The following is a 15,493-nucleotide window of genomic DNA, read 5'->3' as shown; positions in this document are numbered from 1 at the left end:
CCCTTTGGTATTAGATTTGAGAGTCAAAAATTAATTGAGACCCTTTATTGAAGATAACAGGTCTCTTTTTTTTATATATAAAAAATTAATAAAAGAGAGACCTGTTTTATTAAAAAACCGGTCTTTGAATCTAAACTTAAGACCGCTTATTAAGTTAGGCGGTCTCTTGCCTTTTTTTATTCTTCTTATATATCGTTTCTCTTCAATACTCTTTACCCCAAGCTACTCCATTAGATATGACCTCTTATTTTTTTAATTCTCCCTCCTCCTTAAAACCCTACTCCGTAGCTTCCTGCTTCCAGCCTCCAACCTTCTTTTTCTTGTATCTTCCTTCCCTTCATTTTCTCTTTCTATTTTGATGCAAGTCATGCAACCACCTTTCACCTTCATCCATTCTCTCTCATCGTCGCTGCCCAACCGCCGCTTACAACTCCACTGTAGACCTCTATCATCATCACCTTGCGGCGGCAATTAGTTCAAGGAGTGAGAGAGTAAAACCCAGAAAAGGAAAAATGATATACAGAAAATGGAGTTTGCTCAGCAGCACTGTGGTTGTCACCGCCGGAATTGTCGGTGCCGTCGCTCTCGGAGATTTCCTTTTCAATCGCAAAGTTAGTCTCTTTCTTCTCCTTTTTCTAATTGTTTCCTAGATTTGACTTTTTGATTTATTATCAATTCATCATCTTCATCGATTTTACGATTACAATTATGATTACAATTTCTTAAAGTTACAATTTTTAGTTCTATGCCTAACTATCAGAATCTTGAAATTATCAATGAATTTGAAGTTGAAATTATATATCAAGTATAATTTATTTTTTAGGGTTAACATGATGTTTTTATTAAGTTGAATATTTGTTTTTGATGGGTTATGTTATTTCATTGATTTAGATTTGTTTGGCTAGGAAGAAAACTATTTCGTTGATATAATTAATTTTTTTTAATGCTTTTCTTTCATTTTTGGTAAGTTATTTGGTAGTAATGAATTTTATCAGTTTAATTGGAATGAGTAGTTTTTCTAAGAAAAGTTAATTTCTATGTCTTTGAATTTTTGGATTTGAGACGAAGGTAGTTGTTATTTACAATTTTTTGGGTTGGATCTTTGAGTTTTTCACCTAATTCTTTTTTTTATTGCAGCTTATGAGCATGTGCAGTGGGTAAGTTCATATTCAAAGCTAAATACACCGTCCAACACGATATGAATATTTGAAGCTCAAGCTGAAGATGCGTATTAGGATTTAATGATTTTTTGATACTTTGTACATTGGGTTGTGTTATTTGTTGTATGTACCATATACTTCGTATATGTATAAAACGTTAAATGTAAATATAATTTGAAATTTAAATATTAAATATTAAATTAAATAAGCTTTTTTTTTTATTTTTTTAAATGACACGAAAAGATCGGTTAAGTTCTATAAGCAGTTTCTCTTTTCTCAAAAAAGAGACTGCCTAACTTCAATAAGCAGTTTAAGTTTTGTAAAAAAAGAGACCGCTTTTCTTCAATAGACATTCTCGCTTTTCTTATTCTAGAGACCGCTTTTCTTTAGTAGGAAATCTCACTTTTTCATTCTAGAGACCACCCCTAATAAAGCAGTCTCTTTGTCAAAGAGACCGCTTAGTTAGAGACCGCCTCTAAGGCAGTCTCTTTGGCTTATTTGGACGGGTCTCTTTGACCTATTTTGTAGTACTGTAAGTTAGAAATAAACCTAAGACTTACAAGCATACTATTTACTATTAGATAGTAAGTGTATAATGCCTTGTAAGATAGATACGACAAATCCAAATTCCAAATAATGGTTAGAGGCCATAAGATCAGAATTAGAATCCATGTTTGAAAATGATGTTTGAAACTTGATTAATTTTCATGAAGGGTGAAAGACCCATAGATTGCAAATAAGTTTTAAGGAGAAAACTATCAAATGTGGAAATTTATATGTATACATAGCTAAATTGGTTGAAAAGGATACAATTAAATTCACGGAGTTGATTTTAATAAAAACATATTCACCAATTGGAATGCTAAAGTCTTTTCGTGATTATTTTAGCAAAATTGCACATATGAAATATGGCAAAATAGATTCCAAAACCGCCTTCCTAAAATAGGATTTTGGAAGTGACTATAAAATAGTCTAAGGGTTTCGAAAATCTAAGTAATGATAGATTTGAAAGCAAGCTCAAGGAATCCGTCATGGGATTAAAGGGAGCATTGCATGTAAGAATTGGAACGTGTTTTCTCATGAATTTAATAAGAGGATTGGCTTATGGAGAAATATAGAAATTCTTATAAGAAGTTTAGTGGGAGCAAAAGTAAATTATATAAAGGTCCGACGAAAAGTTTACGAACTCTATTGTGAAATAGCTGTCAAATACTAAATGCTTAGATTTGAAAGTATTTTCGACAATGGACTAAGCTAAAGGCAATACTTAGTACATATTGGGAATTAAGTTCTATTGTATAGACTTAATAAAATGTTTGAACGTGTAAAGGAATTTACAATGTTATACATGAATAAAAGGACTTTGAAAGACTTTCGACCCGTATGTATAAAACTTAGTAAATGTTTGAACTAAGTATGAGCTACGCTAAATACTAAGTCAAACAAGAAAGACTCTGGTAGAAACTTTTAACCATATCACATAGCAAACAGTTTAGCAAGACTCTGTTAAATTGGATGAGATAAAATGTAACGTAGGTGGAAAAGATTTAGAATAATTCTATAATTAAATCCATCATGTACGCTATGATATGGAATCGTCACACGACTTACTTGTTTAGAGCATGTGAAGTATGTATGTAATACCAATCAACCTGAATCTATGTAATAGATCGTTAGATTATGGCCAAGAACATCCAAAGTACTTAGATAACAGGATGAGTTCTTGACTTGTGGGAACAAATACAATTTGAGAATTGATGTTGCAAGCACAAACTTTAACAAGGATTAGATCCTTAACAAGGAAGTCGTTTATAAGCGCGAGCTAACAATGATTCGTGGCTTGAGAATGGTAACATGGATGTTCATCCATGTGTAATGTGCGAGAATTTAAAGTAAATTTCCATGATCACAAATAATTAGGGTATCCCAAATCATTGTGAGTCGTTTGGATTGAAACCCAAGCAAAGAATCATTAGGAAGTATACTGAAATATATGTTGAGAATATTGTTGCCTTAATGGCGATAATAAAGAGGATGCTCTATGGAAAGTTCGTTGTTGAACGTTAATGATTGTAGGTTGTCAAGTTGAACATCTCAATCATGAAAATGAGTGGGAGCCATCACTTATTTTACTATTGTACATATGACACACATATTTGTATATATATATATATATATATATATATATATATATATATATATATATATATATATATATATATATATATATATATATATATATATATATATATATATATATATATATATATATATATATATATTGTTTTTATTTCCATAAGTATTTTAAATCGAAAAATTTTTCCGAGGGAGGGAAAGGGTTCCTGACTTACCCTCCTCGAAAAAATAAAAAATAAAAGAAAAGAAAAAGAAAAAACGAAAAGAAAACTCAAAAAAAGGGAAGGATAAAAGGTGAAAGGAGAAAAAGAAATTAAAAGAAAATTAAAAGAAAATAAAAGAAATAAAAAGGAATTTAGAAACAAACAAAATAAAAAGAAAATAAAGAAAGGAAACTAGACTACCAAAGGCAAGCATATGGATTAGTCATAAGATTTCGTTGATATTCCACAATTTCATAGTCTAAAATATGGAAATAAACTAAACAACATGTTGCGATAGAACAGGGCGCGCGCAACTGGATGGGTTGCGTGAGGCTGTCGCGCGCATGTGGATAGGTTGCGCGCGGTAGGCACGCGCCACCTGCGAGTGAACTTTCCTTTGGGCAAAAATTGTCCCGTTTGGTTCTATTTAAACGTGGTTTCGTGTAGGCTTTTGATCATCTCATATTCATTCGTTAGTAGTACTATCAAGAAAATTATTGTTCTCTTTCTACCCGTTCCTCTTCTTTTTTTTTTTGTTTGAACAATGGTAAAAACATTTGAGAAATGTTTGAAACAATGGGTTACTTCCCTTTCAATCGAGGACAAATTAGCTTTTAAAATATACCACCTCGACCCCCTATTTAGCTATATGCAACTTAATATAAACTTTGATTTCCTCCATGGCACAGTTAATCATTGGGACTCAAACCAGCATCTTTCCCTCTTTAAAGGGGATGAATTTATACAATCACCTGGCGAGTTCGAGGCTCTACTAGGTTTCCCTGCAAATACTCTCCCCGTGACATATGCCCCTAACTTGTCAGATTCTAAACCTGTGTTTCAAAGATTTTTTGGCCTGAATGACAATGATATGGCCAATATTGGGACAGAAGAAGGCGTAAATTTAATTCAATTTATTGAACAATTCATCCTACCTTGTGACAACTTGACTAAACAACATTTTAAAATCCGTGCTTTATGTTATTGTCTTGTTGTCAATTGTTTGCTTAGGACAGGTAAAGAGTATGGAGATTATTTCATGGTGTTCATAGTGGAGCAAATAGAGGGGTGTCACTCACCTGTTCCCTTAGCTTTGGCGAAACTGTTATTTGCTTGAATCGCCTTAGAGGAGACCCTAACAAGAACGGCTTCACGGGATGTCCACTCCTATTTCACGTACATTTTTTTTATTTTGTACGTCAGCGCAACCCATAAAGTTGCACTAGTCTGACAAGCACAATCATCTGAGATGCGTGTGAGTGGTGTGCACGACTAGTTGGGATGTGCGCGCCACCTGTTGGTGTAATATCGTAATTTTTTCTTTTTTTTTCAGATTTGGCTCATGGAGCGCTTGAAAATTGTTGATCAACCACAAAATCTTGAGGTTAACGGAGTGAGAACGTTACCTGGTCGTCGCATTCTTTACAAACATAAGAATGAAGGAGAATGGATGTCTTTTTTCTATCATGGGGTTCCTAACATACGCTTCGTGATTCGTTGGTGGAACATAAGTAGTATGATTGAGAATAGTTTTAATTGTCCCTACATTAGGCTTTTAGGCCTTTCTAGTACCACTTACATATTTCCTTGCTGGGTGATGAGACAATATGGGATGAAACAAGTTATTCCCCCACAAGATTTTTATGCCCCTAAGGATGTGATCTTTAAACCTGAATGAATTCCTCGTTGGATGAAATATTGGTGAAGTCTTCTTACGTGGGTAGTGCAAAATCCCACAGCGAGAATTGTACTATCTTCCTTTTATAAAGCTTGAATGAATGCAGCAGACAAAAGAAGAGTTAAACGAGGCTCGATCACAAAATTAAGCCTCCTCGAATCCAATCCACCCAAGCCTTCGACGCATTCAGCCACTACTACACCTCATAATGGCCAAAAACAAAGGAGTGAGAAGAAAGTTAGACTTCTCCTCATCACCCAAGGCTCGTTCAAGGGAACCTAAAATGAAGGCTCCTCCCAAACCCGCGTAACCAGGCGTTAAGATTAAGGAACCTTCATTGAACACCCCTAAAAAAGGTTCCAACAAATTCTAAGGACAAAGGAAAAAGAGTTGAAGAGGCCCCAATTCCTAAGCTTAAAAATAACGTTTTGATCAAGAAGAAGGGCGAAGGGGAAAGCTCTAAGGTTGTTCAAAGTACTGCGATGAAAACTACTCCTTCATCAACTGTGACGGTTGAGGACATAGTAAAACCTTAGAGTGTTACACAATATTAGTACTTTAGTAGCTAAAGAATAATTCTATTTTGAATAAAGTGTAATCACTACTATGTTTTTTTATTACTTATTATCTTATTCTATAATTCGTAATATCTTTTGAATTTGATAGGAATAAAAATAAGCTTTGAAAAAAATTGAACACTTTGAACAGTATGTGTTTGAACAGTATGAATTTGACTTTTATGTTTTTATTCGCCGATTCTACAACTCCGTTCATTTGAAGTCTATAAGGAGATTAGTGATGATGTTGTATTTTATAACGAGCTAAAAGGGTCTCAACTTCTTCTTTGAATTGTGATCCCTGATTAGTTCGTGTGGAACTCCATATCTACAAAATATGTTTTGTTCGAGAAACTTTGCGACATGTTTAGAAGTGATATTAACATAAGAAGCGGCCTCAATCCACTTAGTAAACTAATCGATGGCTACTAGTACGTACTCGGTGTCCTCCTTCTCCCGTTAGAGAAACTTTACCAATTATGTCGATTCCCCAAGTCGAGAAAAGCCAAAGGGAAGTGAGGTTATATAGTTCGGATGGTGGAAGGTGTTGTAAATTAGCGAACATTTGGCACTCTGGACATTTCTTGACATACTTTATGCAATCATTCTCCATAGTGGACTAAAAGTACCCTTATTGTGAGATTATTTTAGCAAGCATTTTTCCATTCATGTGAGGTCCACAAACAACTTTGTGAGTATTCTCCATAAGGCGTGTGGATTCGGGTTAGTCTACACACAATAATCTTTGACCATTAGGTCCCTTTTTGCATAATTAATCATTTAATAAACCATATTGGGCTACGAGTGTTCTCAAAACTCGCTGGTCTTTTGATGAAGTATTTTCAGGATATGTGCCATGAGTAATGTATTGGAGGATATGATCATACCAAGGATTGTCTCCCTTGATGTCATTTATTTCCTCTATTGTGTTGCAATAAGATGGTTCTTCTCTTCTATCAACGTATAATGGCATCATATTTAAGTGATCTGGAATGTTGATCATTGAGGCTAATTTTGCTAGCGCATCGGCAAATTGATTCTCATCCCTTGGGAGATATTTTCAGTCAATATAATCAAAATGTTGGATGAGTTGTTGTAGGTGTGCTTGGTATAATATCATTTGTGGAGTTATTTATTTTCCATTTTTTAAGTATATGATTTTTCATCAAAATGGAAATCTCCATATACCTCTAATTTTTCCACACCTATGATAGGTACTGTTTCTAGTCCAATAATGCACGCTTTACATTCTGCGACATTATTAGTAACCTCAAAGTCTAGTTTGACAGATATTGGAGTATGTGCTCCCTCTAGACTTATGAGTAATACTCCTAGACCACATCCTTTTTGATTGAATGCACCATCGAAGTACATTACCCAGTTGTCATCTTGTGTCTTGAGAATCTCTTCATCCGGAAGATGAATAGTTTCTGCATGACTTGTTTGAATAGGATGTTGAGCTAAAAAATCGGATATTACTTTTCCCTTTATTAATTTTTCAAGAATACATTTAGTTCCAACTCGGCCAACATTACCAACCACTTGGATATTCTTCCTTGTATGGGTGGTTGTTCAAACAAATACTTTTTTGGATTTTGTTTGAACTCACATGAGTGGTGTGGGGTAGCATATAATGTCATAGTTTTTTAGTTGCCCACACTAATGCTAGACTTGTTTTTTCCAAGGTGATATATTTTGTTTTGTAATGGATGAATTTTTTGTTTATATAATATATATTACACGCTCGACTTTTTCTAGGTATTGTGCTAACATGGCTCCTGTGGCCATATATGTAACTGTGACTTATAGCCTAAGAGGTAGTTTGGGTACTGGTGGTGCTAAAACTGGTGGACTTTTAAGATAAGTTTTTATTTTCTTAAAGGCCTCTTGGCATTGATCGTCCCATTATTGTTTTTCCTCTTTTTCACTTTTTTAAATATTGTCTCACAAGTCATCGCAACTTATTGATAAATCGACTAATGTACTGTAGTTTACCAAGGAACACCCATAATTTCTTTTTCCGTTTGAGGGGGAGGCATATCAACAATTGCCTTTAATTCAGAGGGATCGATCTTAATACCACGTGCGCTTACTACGTATCCGAGTAACTTGCCATAAGTTACTCCGAAGGCGCATTTTTGTGGATTCAATCGAAATTTATATTCTTTTATGTGAGTGAAGAATTTGCGTAAAGCTTTTATGTTTCCCATTCTATCTTTGGACTTCACGATCATATCATCCACATACACATCTATTTTTTTATGCATCATATCATGCAAGAGAGTCGTAGTCGTTCTTTAGTACGTAGCTCCTTCTTTTTTAGTCCAAATTTCATGATTGTGTAGCAATATGTACCCCAAGGGGTAATAAAGCATGTCTTTTCTTTGCCTTCTTTTGCCATTAGAATTTTGTTGTAATATGCATATCCATCCATTAAGGATAACATCGCATGTTCACCCGTGTTATCTACCAATATGTCAATATGAGGTAGAGGAAATTCATTTTTAAGGCTAACCTTGTTGAGGTCCCTAAAGTCGACATACATGCGAACTCATCCATCCTTTTTAGGGAGTGAGACGATGTTTGCTACCCCTTCTGGTATTTACATACGCGAATGAAGCATGCGTCTAATTGCTTTTGTACTTATTTTATTTTCAAAGCGACAACAAGTTTCATTCGTCGAAGTTTTTGTTTTAATGGTTTAGAAGTAGGGTTTAAAGGAATGGTATGTTCAGCAATTTCCCTATCTATTCCAGGCATGTCCTTGTATGACCAAGCGAACACGTCTTCAAATTCTTTGAGTATTAATAAGAGGATCGATCGCTCTTTCGGATATAAGGTTATGCAAATTTTGACTTCCTTTTTATTTTCTTTAGTTCCTGTATTGATAGTTTCAGTTTCTTCAGTTACAGAATTCTTTTGTTCTCGTTCATTCATTAATTCAACTAGTTTGTTAATATTATAATCTTCATTAGATTTATTGTTGTAGCATTCAAAAGATTCAAGAGAAGGTATATACTCGAAAATAGAGCTCATATTATTAAAATCAAAAGAGAGTACATCAAGAGAAGAATCCTTTTTGGTATCTTCATACTTAGAACTAGAAAATAAGACTCGGTAATGGCACAAGGCCTAAAATTTCAGCTTCCTTAAATATTAGATTAAACTCATTATCAGATTCTTCAAACATCTCCCCTTCATGGTTAACCCACTTGAAATTCTTCCTCCATCCATGCTCAGAAGTTTCATTAAAAGGAGTGATCAACGAGGTTGGGTCAAACGCTTCATCTTGGATGGCAATCTGATTAGACACTGTAGCGACATGGTTTTACTATAGTCCAAATAGCAAGTTGAATGCTTGCCTATCATAGCACCCTGGAGTTGGGTGTTTTGATTAAAAGATTTCAAAATCATCATTCAAGAACTATCAATTGTGGAATATTTTGAATCCAGGATTCTTGATACCTTCTAGAACTAATGGTTCCGGAAAGTCATAGCATGGGTAATCCTCCCCCTCCCTGATGAATTGACCATTAAGGGTTTGATTCCAAGATGGGAGTACAGTGATTATCCCTTTCTTATTGTTGTCTCTACGTGCTTTGATCTTAGCATCGTGATACTCAAGTTCTTCTTTGGTTGGTTTATATCCCAATCCAAAAGAGAAGCTTTTCGTTAGGATAGGAAGTAAAAGATATTTCTTTATTCCTATTCCCAAAGGCAGCCCAGGAAAGTAACTACTCTTGAATAAGATGTTATTTACTATTGGAGTATAATATGGATCAAGCTTCAATGGTTTCTAAAGGCTTTCCTCCGTTTCTAGTGTGCAAATTGCCACAGTGGTGAATCCCCACATGTCCTCTTCATCATTATCATGGTTTATTTCAAAAATTGATTGATCATTTATAGCTATTTTGAGAGGAGAAGCAAGTATAATCATAAGAAGACCTTGGTAGTTCAACCTAATCATATGATGGAGCGAGGATTTTATCGCCCTAAGCTCATGTATCCAAGGACGTCCAAGAAGAAGGTTAAATGTAGGTTTAATCTCCATGACATGAAATTCAACCATCTGTTTTATTGGGCCTATGGTAATTGGTAGCTTAATAGTTCCACACATTGATCTCCTTGAATTGTCATTGACCCTAATGCTTTTTGTTGTTGATTGAAAATCTTTTTCTAGATTAAGGCCTAAGTATTTCGCAGTTCGTAATGGGCACACATTTACGGCAGACCCATTTTTCACTAAAGTAAGAGGGATGTTGTATCCCTTGTACCCCATAGTTAAGTATAATGCGTTGTTGTGGGTAGTGTCTTTTTAAGGCAAATCATCACTAGTAAAAATGATTGATTTGTCGCATTTCTCACTAGTAAGAAAGCTAACAAAATCCTATGGAGTTGTGTCCATACTTACAAAAAACGTTATTAGAGAATTCATAAGAGAATTCCTATGTTCTTTAGAAGTACTTAGGATTTCCTAAATGCTAACATTCACCTTAGATTGGCAAAGTTGTTTGACCAATGGATCTTCCACCTCAGGTGGAGGTGGTATTGGATTATGAACTTGATTTTGAGTGGTTGAAGATCCATTTGGTTGTATTTGATAAACTTGCCCAGAACGAGTTAGATAATCTATCTCGTTTGGGTTAGTTTTAGGACTCATGAACCAACTTTCTTCTAGAGGCTTTGAGCTCCTCCATTTCAAGATGCTCCATGATTTGTGCTTGATGCCATTGTTCATTCAAAGAAAGATTTTATAAGTCTTGTGATTTCCCCAAGAATTGATCCCAATGAAGCGCTCCACTTATTTAATTTCATTTTGTAGACAAGGTGGAGGTGGGACGACGGCTGATGAGTGCCATTTATTGCACTGTACTCATTTGATGAGTATTTAGGTTGGTTTTACTCCCTCCGTTTTTAAATACTTGCTCCATTTCTCCATGCGCGGAGTTTTAGGAGAAATTGGAGAAAGTAATAAAATATGGAGTTAGTGGGGTAGTTGAGAAAATAAAAAATTGTAAAAAGCAAAAGTAGTGGAAGAATAAGAGGAGAGAAAGTATTATGTTGGGTCCACCAAGTGTGAGAAATGAATTAAATATTGTAAAAGCTTTCCAAAAAAGGAAATGTAGCAAGTATTTAAAAACGGTTGAAAAAGGAAAATGGAGAAAGTATTTAAAAACGGAGGAAGTATCTTCTTTTCATAGCTTTCTTTATTAATAAATGCTTAGGTATATGCGTTTTCTCTTTTTTTCCTTTTGCTCCCTTATTTTTTGTTTTTATGTTTTTTCTTGTGTTTTCTCTTTTATTTCTTCTCTTTTCGTAGTTGTTGGTATTGAACGCGGTTTATGACTTGATGTAGGTGGTTTTCTAAGGTGGAAGATGCTTTTAGAGTAATCTTTTAGCATTGGGAAAGCTCAAGATGCAAGGAAGTGGGTGCTCTAAGTTTTAGCTCATGCGCTCTCAAGACGTGCCCTCATGAAAGGTGGTGTTTGAACCCACCAAAGAGATCATTTGAATCTTCCATGTTTGGCGTTGATCATCATCATATGCATTCACTCGATGGCTCCAATTGCGAACGCACGAAGCGGCAAGAAGACGGAGGAAACCTAGAAAAGAGCGGGCAAGCGTGGCCTGTGCGCGGTCGCTCCTCCCCTACTTTATGTCTTCGCTCAATTCCTTTTGCGTGCCTCTATAAATACCTTTCTTTACCCGAATTTTGTAAGGAAGTTTTAGACATAATTTTGATAGCTTAGGTTAGAGCTTCTCTCTCTAGATCTAGGGTTAGTTTGAGGAGTAGATTTTAGAGAGAGATAGTGAGGAGTTTGAATGGTGATGTGAGAGATTGATGATACAAGGGTGACAATTGTGTTGAAGATCTTCTCTATTATCAATAAGCATTTCTCACTCTATCTCATCTTGTTGTTTTCTTATTTTTCATGTTTGTTTGGTTTGGTTTTGATGTTTCATTCTTGATTAGTGTAATTGTTCTTGATATTTTGTTGATTCTTGATTTCTTTAGTTGTTTGTTAATAGATGATGATTCTTAAGTAGTTGTTTGGCTAGGAATTGGGTTAAAGTTGTATGATTGATTGATTGTGATTAATTTGAGAATTGTGTTAATTGTTCTTGATATAAAAGTGATTGATTGATTGTGATTTATTTGGCTAAGAATTATGCTAGATTGCATTGTAGTTGCTAATGACACGACCAATTGATTAAGGAATGGAAATTATCAATTTGTTTGGATTGTGATTCTCTTAGTTTGTTATTCGTAGAGACATCTAGCTTAACGATTAGGAAATAGATCTTTGATTCCAATTGATTGCTCTTATCATTATAAGTCTTCGCAACCATTGATTGGCACGTTCTTCCCAAGTTGTTGCAATGTCCTCGATTACTTGTTGATCATCATTCCTAGTGTTTTATTTGTTTCATTGTTTGTTTTGTTAGTTGTTAGTGTTACCTCTTTACCTTCGGCTTCGACCTAACTTAGTCACATAATTGAGAGTGCTTGAAAATTACCATTCCTTTGGGTTCGACCCTTGACTTACCTCTATACTTGTATTTAGGTTTGTTAAGTGTTTATAAATTTAGTTTGACTAAGTGAGGATTAGTCAACGACCTAGTCTTTCCCCTCGTCAGCGGCATATTTAGAGACGTATAAGTCTTGAAAGTCATCATCCCATTGATAAGTGACTTTTATGTCACTTTTAGTGGTGTTTATTGAATACTTTTCCGGCTTATTTCAATAATTAAGCTCATTTTATCCTTTATTTCTATTATTTTGCTTATTCTCGTCTTTTATCTTTTTATTAGAGTATTTTGTAGTTTTTAGTTTAATTTAGAATAACTTAGTTTTATTAATTCCTAGTTTCTCTCTTTTTATTTATTTTTCTTTTAGTTTCTAGTTTGTTTTCTTTATTTTATGTTATTTCATTTTATTTTATTATTTATTTAGTTTTAGCATTTTATTTTACTTTATTTATCTTATTTTATTTTACTTTATTTGTCTTATTTTATTTTATTTTATCTTTTAAAAATCCCCTCGTGTTGTTTTTGGTTGTAGGTGTTTTCGGGTCCTTGGTCGATCGGGTTCAAGGTCCGAGAATTGAGTCAAACAACATGCTCCCAGCCACCAAAATTACCATCAAACGCACCCACCTATCACAACCACAACAACACCCCGCAACTCACCTCACAATACCAATATCACCCGTATCAACCAACACCACTAATAAGAATTCAAAACTCCACCATCAGCCCACAACCGCGCCTTCCACCAGCCACCAAAATCACCAACGAACGCACCACCACCAATCACCACCGCAATAGCCATCAAAATCTACTGCTGCCCACTTCCACACAAAAAACAGCCTCCACAGCAGCTACCCAAACCACCGTCCACCAAAACCCGTATCAACCAACACCAACATCACCAATCCGCCAGCAATCACCACCAATTCTCCCCTGTTTTCCCTCTCCTCTTCTCACTGACCCGCAACTCCAATCAACCACCACGCAACCCCCATCTCACAAACCGCCAACAACCACCATTAGCCTCCGTATGCACCACCAATCCGCACCAGCACCTTAACTCCAATTCCCGCAGCTCCAATCAATCAATTCGCACAAGCATCAGCAAGTTCGAGCAAACCGTCGTTGAGAGTTCAATCGAGGTACGAGTCAGAAACTTACAGAGTTTTGTAAATTGAAGAGGTGTGGTCGAACACACCCATGGTTCGACCGAACCAACCCCGTAGTTTGGCCGCACCAACCCATGGTTCGACCAAACCACTTCATGAGCCTCGCACATGATAATTTAGTGAGATGGAACGGTTGAGATTGAAGGTGAAGGATGATGCTTGATGATTACCGTTGATGATTGTTGTTGATGGTTGATGGTGGTGATGATGCGTGGTGATTGTGTTTGAAGAGCAGCCACGAAATGAAGAGCAAAAAAAATGAGTCTGATTGTTTTTGTTTTTCATTTCGTGGGTTTATCCTTGTTTTTCCCCTTTTTATTTTCTTTTTCCTTTTTATTTTTATTTTTATCTTTTTTTATGTTTTTTTTTTTTGGTTTTTAGTTTAGTTATTTTAATTGTTTTATTTAGTTTTTTTTCTTTTTAATTTCTTTTATATTATTTTAACTTGTATTATAAATACCCTCTTTGGGGTTATTTTCTAAGGACTTTCAATCAACATTTTATTTTAGATAGATTAAATTAGTTTAGGAGAGCTTCTCCCTCTTAGGGTTAGATTAGATAATTTTTAGAGAGAGAAAATAGATTATTGCTCAATTTTCTTCAAAGATTCAACTTTGCTCAAGTTTAACTTTCAATCAAGCAAGAATTCAAGTTTTCATCTTTCATCAATCCTTTCTTTAGTAATCTATTCTCCTTTCCTTTATTTATTTATTGTTGTTTATTGTTGTTAATTTTATTAGTTCATCTAGTTGTTATTGATTTCATTGATTTTAATTATGTTTTGTTTTGAGTTTATTTCTAGTTTTGATATTGTGTTTAATCTCCGTTCTCTAGGCTAAACTTTTTGCCAGGGGAAGGGGGTGGAAGATATGAGTTGATATTGGATGAATGATGATGGTTGGATTGAACTTATGCCATATATTGATGAAAGACATGATTTTTATTAGCTTGGGATTATTGTTGCACTCTATTTGATGTTTTCTAGTTTAAATGCATGAAAGTGATTTGAACTAGATTAGGATCACCTCTATTTTAATGATTGCATGAGAATGAGTTATTAAAGTGGAGTTTTTATGGATTGTACTTCTTTATTCTCTTGATTTGATTGTAACTAATAGGATGCATGAGAATGATCCTTATTAGTGTAGACCTCTTTCATTGATTTGCCTAGACTATTGCATGAGAATGAATTGTTTAGGTAGAACCTTGTGTTCTTTGGCATATTCTTCATGATAACCACCATTACTCTCCTCTTTCTAATCATATTGGACACCCCCGTATCCCTAGCGTCATTTTCTATTGATTTTAATCATCATTTTCTTGCTTACTTGTAGTTTTAGTGTTCAACTCAACAAAACCAACAAAAACAATCCCCTTTTCACTCTTGCATTAGTGATATTTGAGGTTGAATTAGCGTGCTTCCCTAGTGGTTTGACCCTTTACTTGCCACTAACTAGTTCAGTGTAGGTTTAGGTATTATAAATGATTAATTTGGTTAAGGTGGTAGCTAAACGACCTATTTACCCGTGATCAAATTTTGGCGCTGTTGCCGGGGAAGCGACTTGTTTAACATTTATTTTTGCTATTGTTAGAGTCATTTTATTTGCTTTCCTTTCTTTCATTTTGCTTGCTTAATCCTGTTTGTCATTGCTAATCTTTGTTGTATTCAAAGTGAGATATGGCAAGACAAGAGGATAACCTTCTTTTTAGGGAGTTTGGAAACCCGGAAATCTATGAGCTCACGAGTGGTATACTTCTCCCGACCACCGAGACTAATTTCATAATCCATCCACAATATGCTAGGATGGTGCAAATTGGGAAATTTTCCGGAGGCATAAGTGAAGACCCCATTGAGCATTTGGACCGATTCATTGAGTTGTGTGCAATGATGCAAAGAAATGAAGTGAGCCAAGATTACATTTGTATGCATCTCTTTTGGCAATCTCTCACCGGAAGAGCAAAGAAATGGCTCAAGCTTTTGAAGCCCAACTCTCTCACCACATGGAAGGAAGTTGCAAAGGCCTTTCTCAAGAGGTTCATTTCCGATGAGAAAACCGCA

At 35.0% G+C, this 15,493-nt stretch overlaps 1 long non-coding RNA gene across 1 annotated transcript; it reads left to right on the top strand.

Moving 5' to 3' along the window:
* The first annotated feature begins 235 nt into the window (after positions 1-235).
* On the top strand, positions 236-1,368 carry LOC145585972 (uncharacterized). The gene is made up of 2 exons (XR_014100767.1): positions 236-611; positions 1,138-1,368. It is a non-coding gene; the product is annotated as an uncharacterized LOC145585972 (long non-coding RNA).
* The last annotated feature ends 14,125 nt before the right edge of the window (positions 1,369-15,493 follow it).

The sequence above is a fragment of the Chenopodium album genome, chromosome 2 (assembly GCF_948465745.1).
Source record: "Chenopodium album chromosome 2, dcCheAlbu1.1, whole genome shotgun sequence".
Taxonomy (NCBI): Eukaryota; Viridiplantae; Streptophyta; class Magnoliopsida; order Caryophyllales; family Amaranthaceae; genus Chenopodium; species Chenopodium album.
The sequence above is the reverse complement of the archived record's forward strand: the minus strand, read 5'-3'. Positions and strand labels throughout refer to the sequence as shown.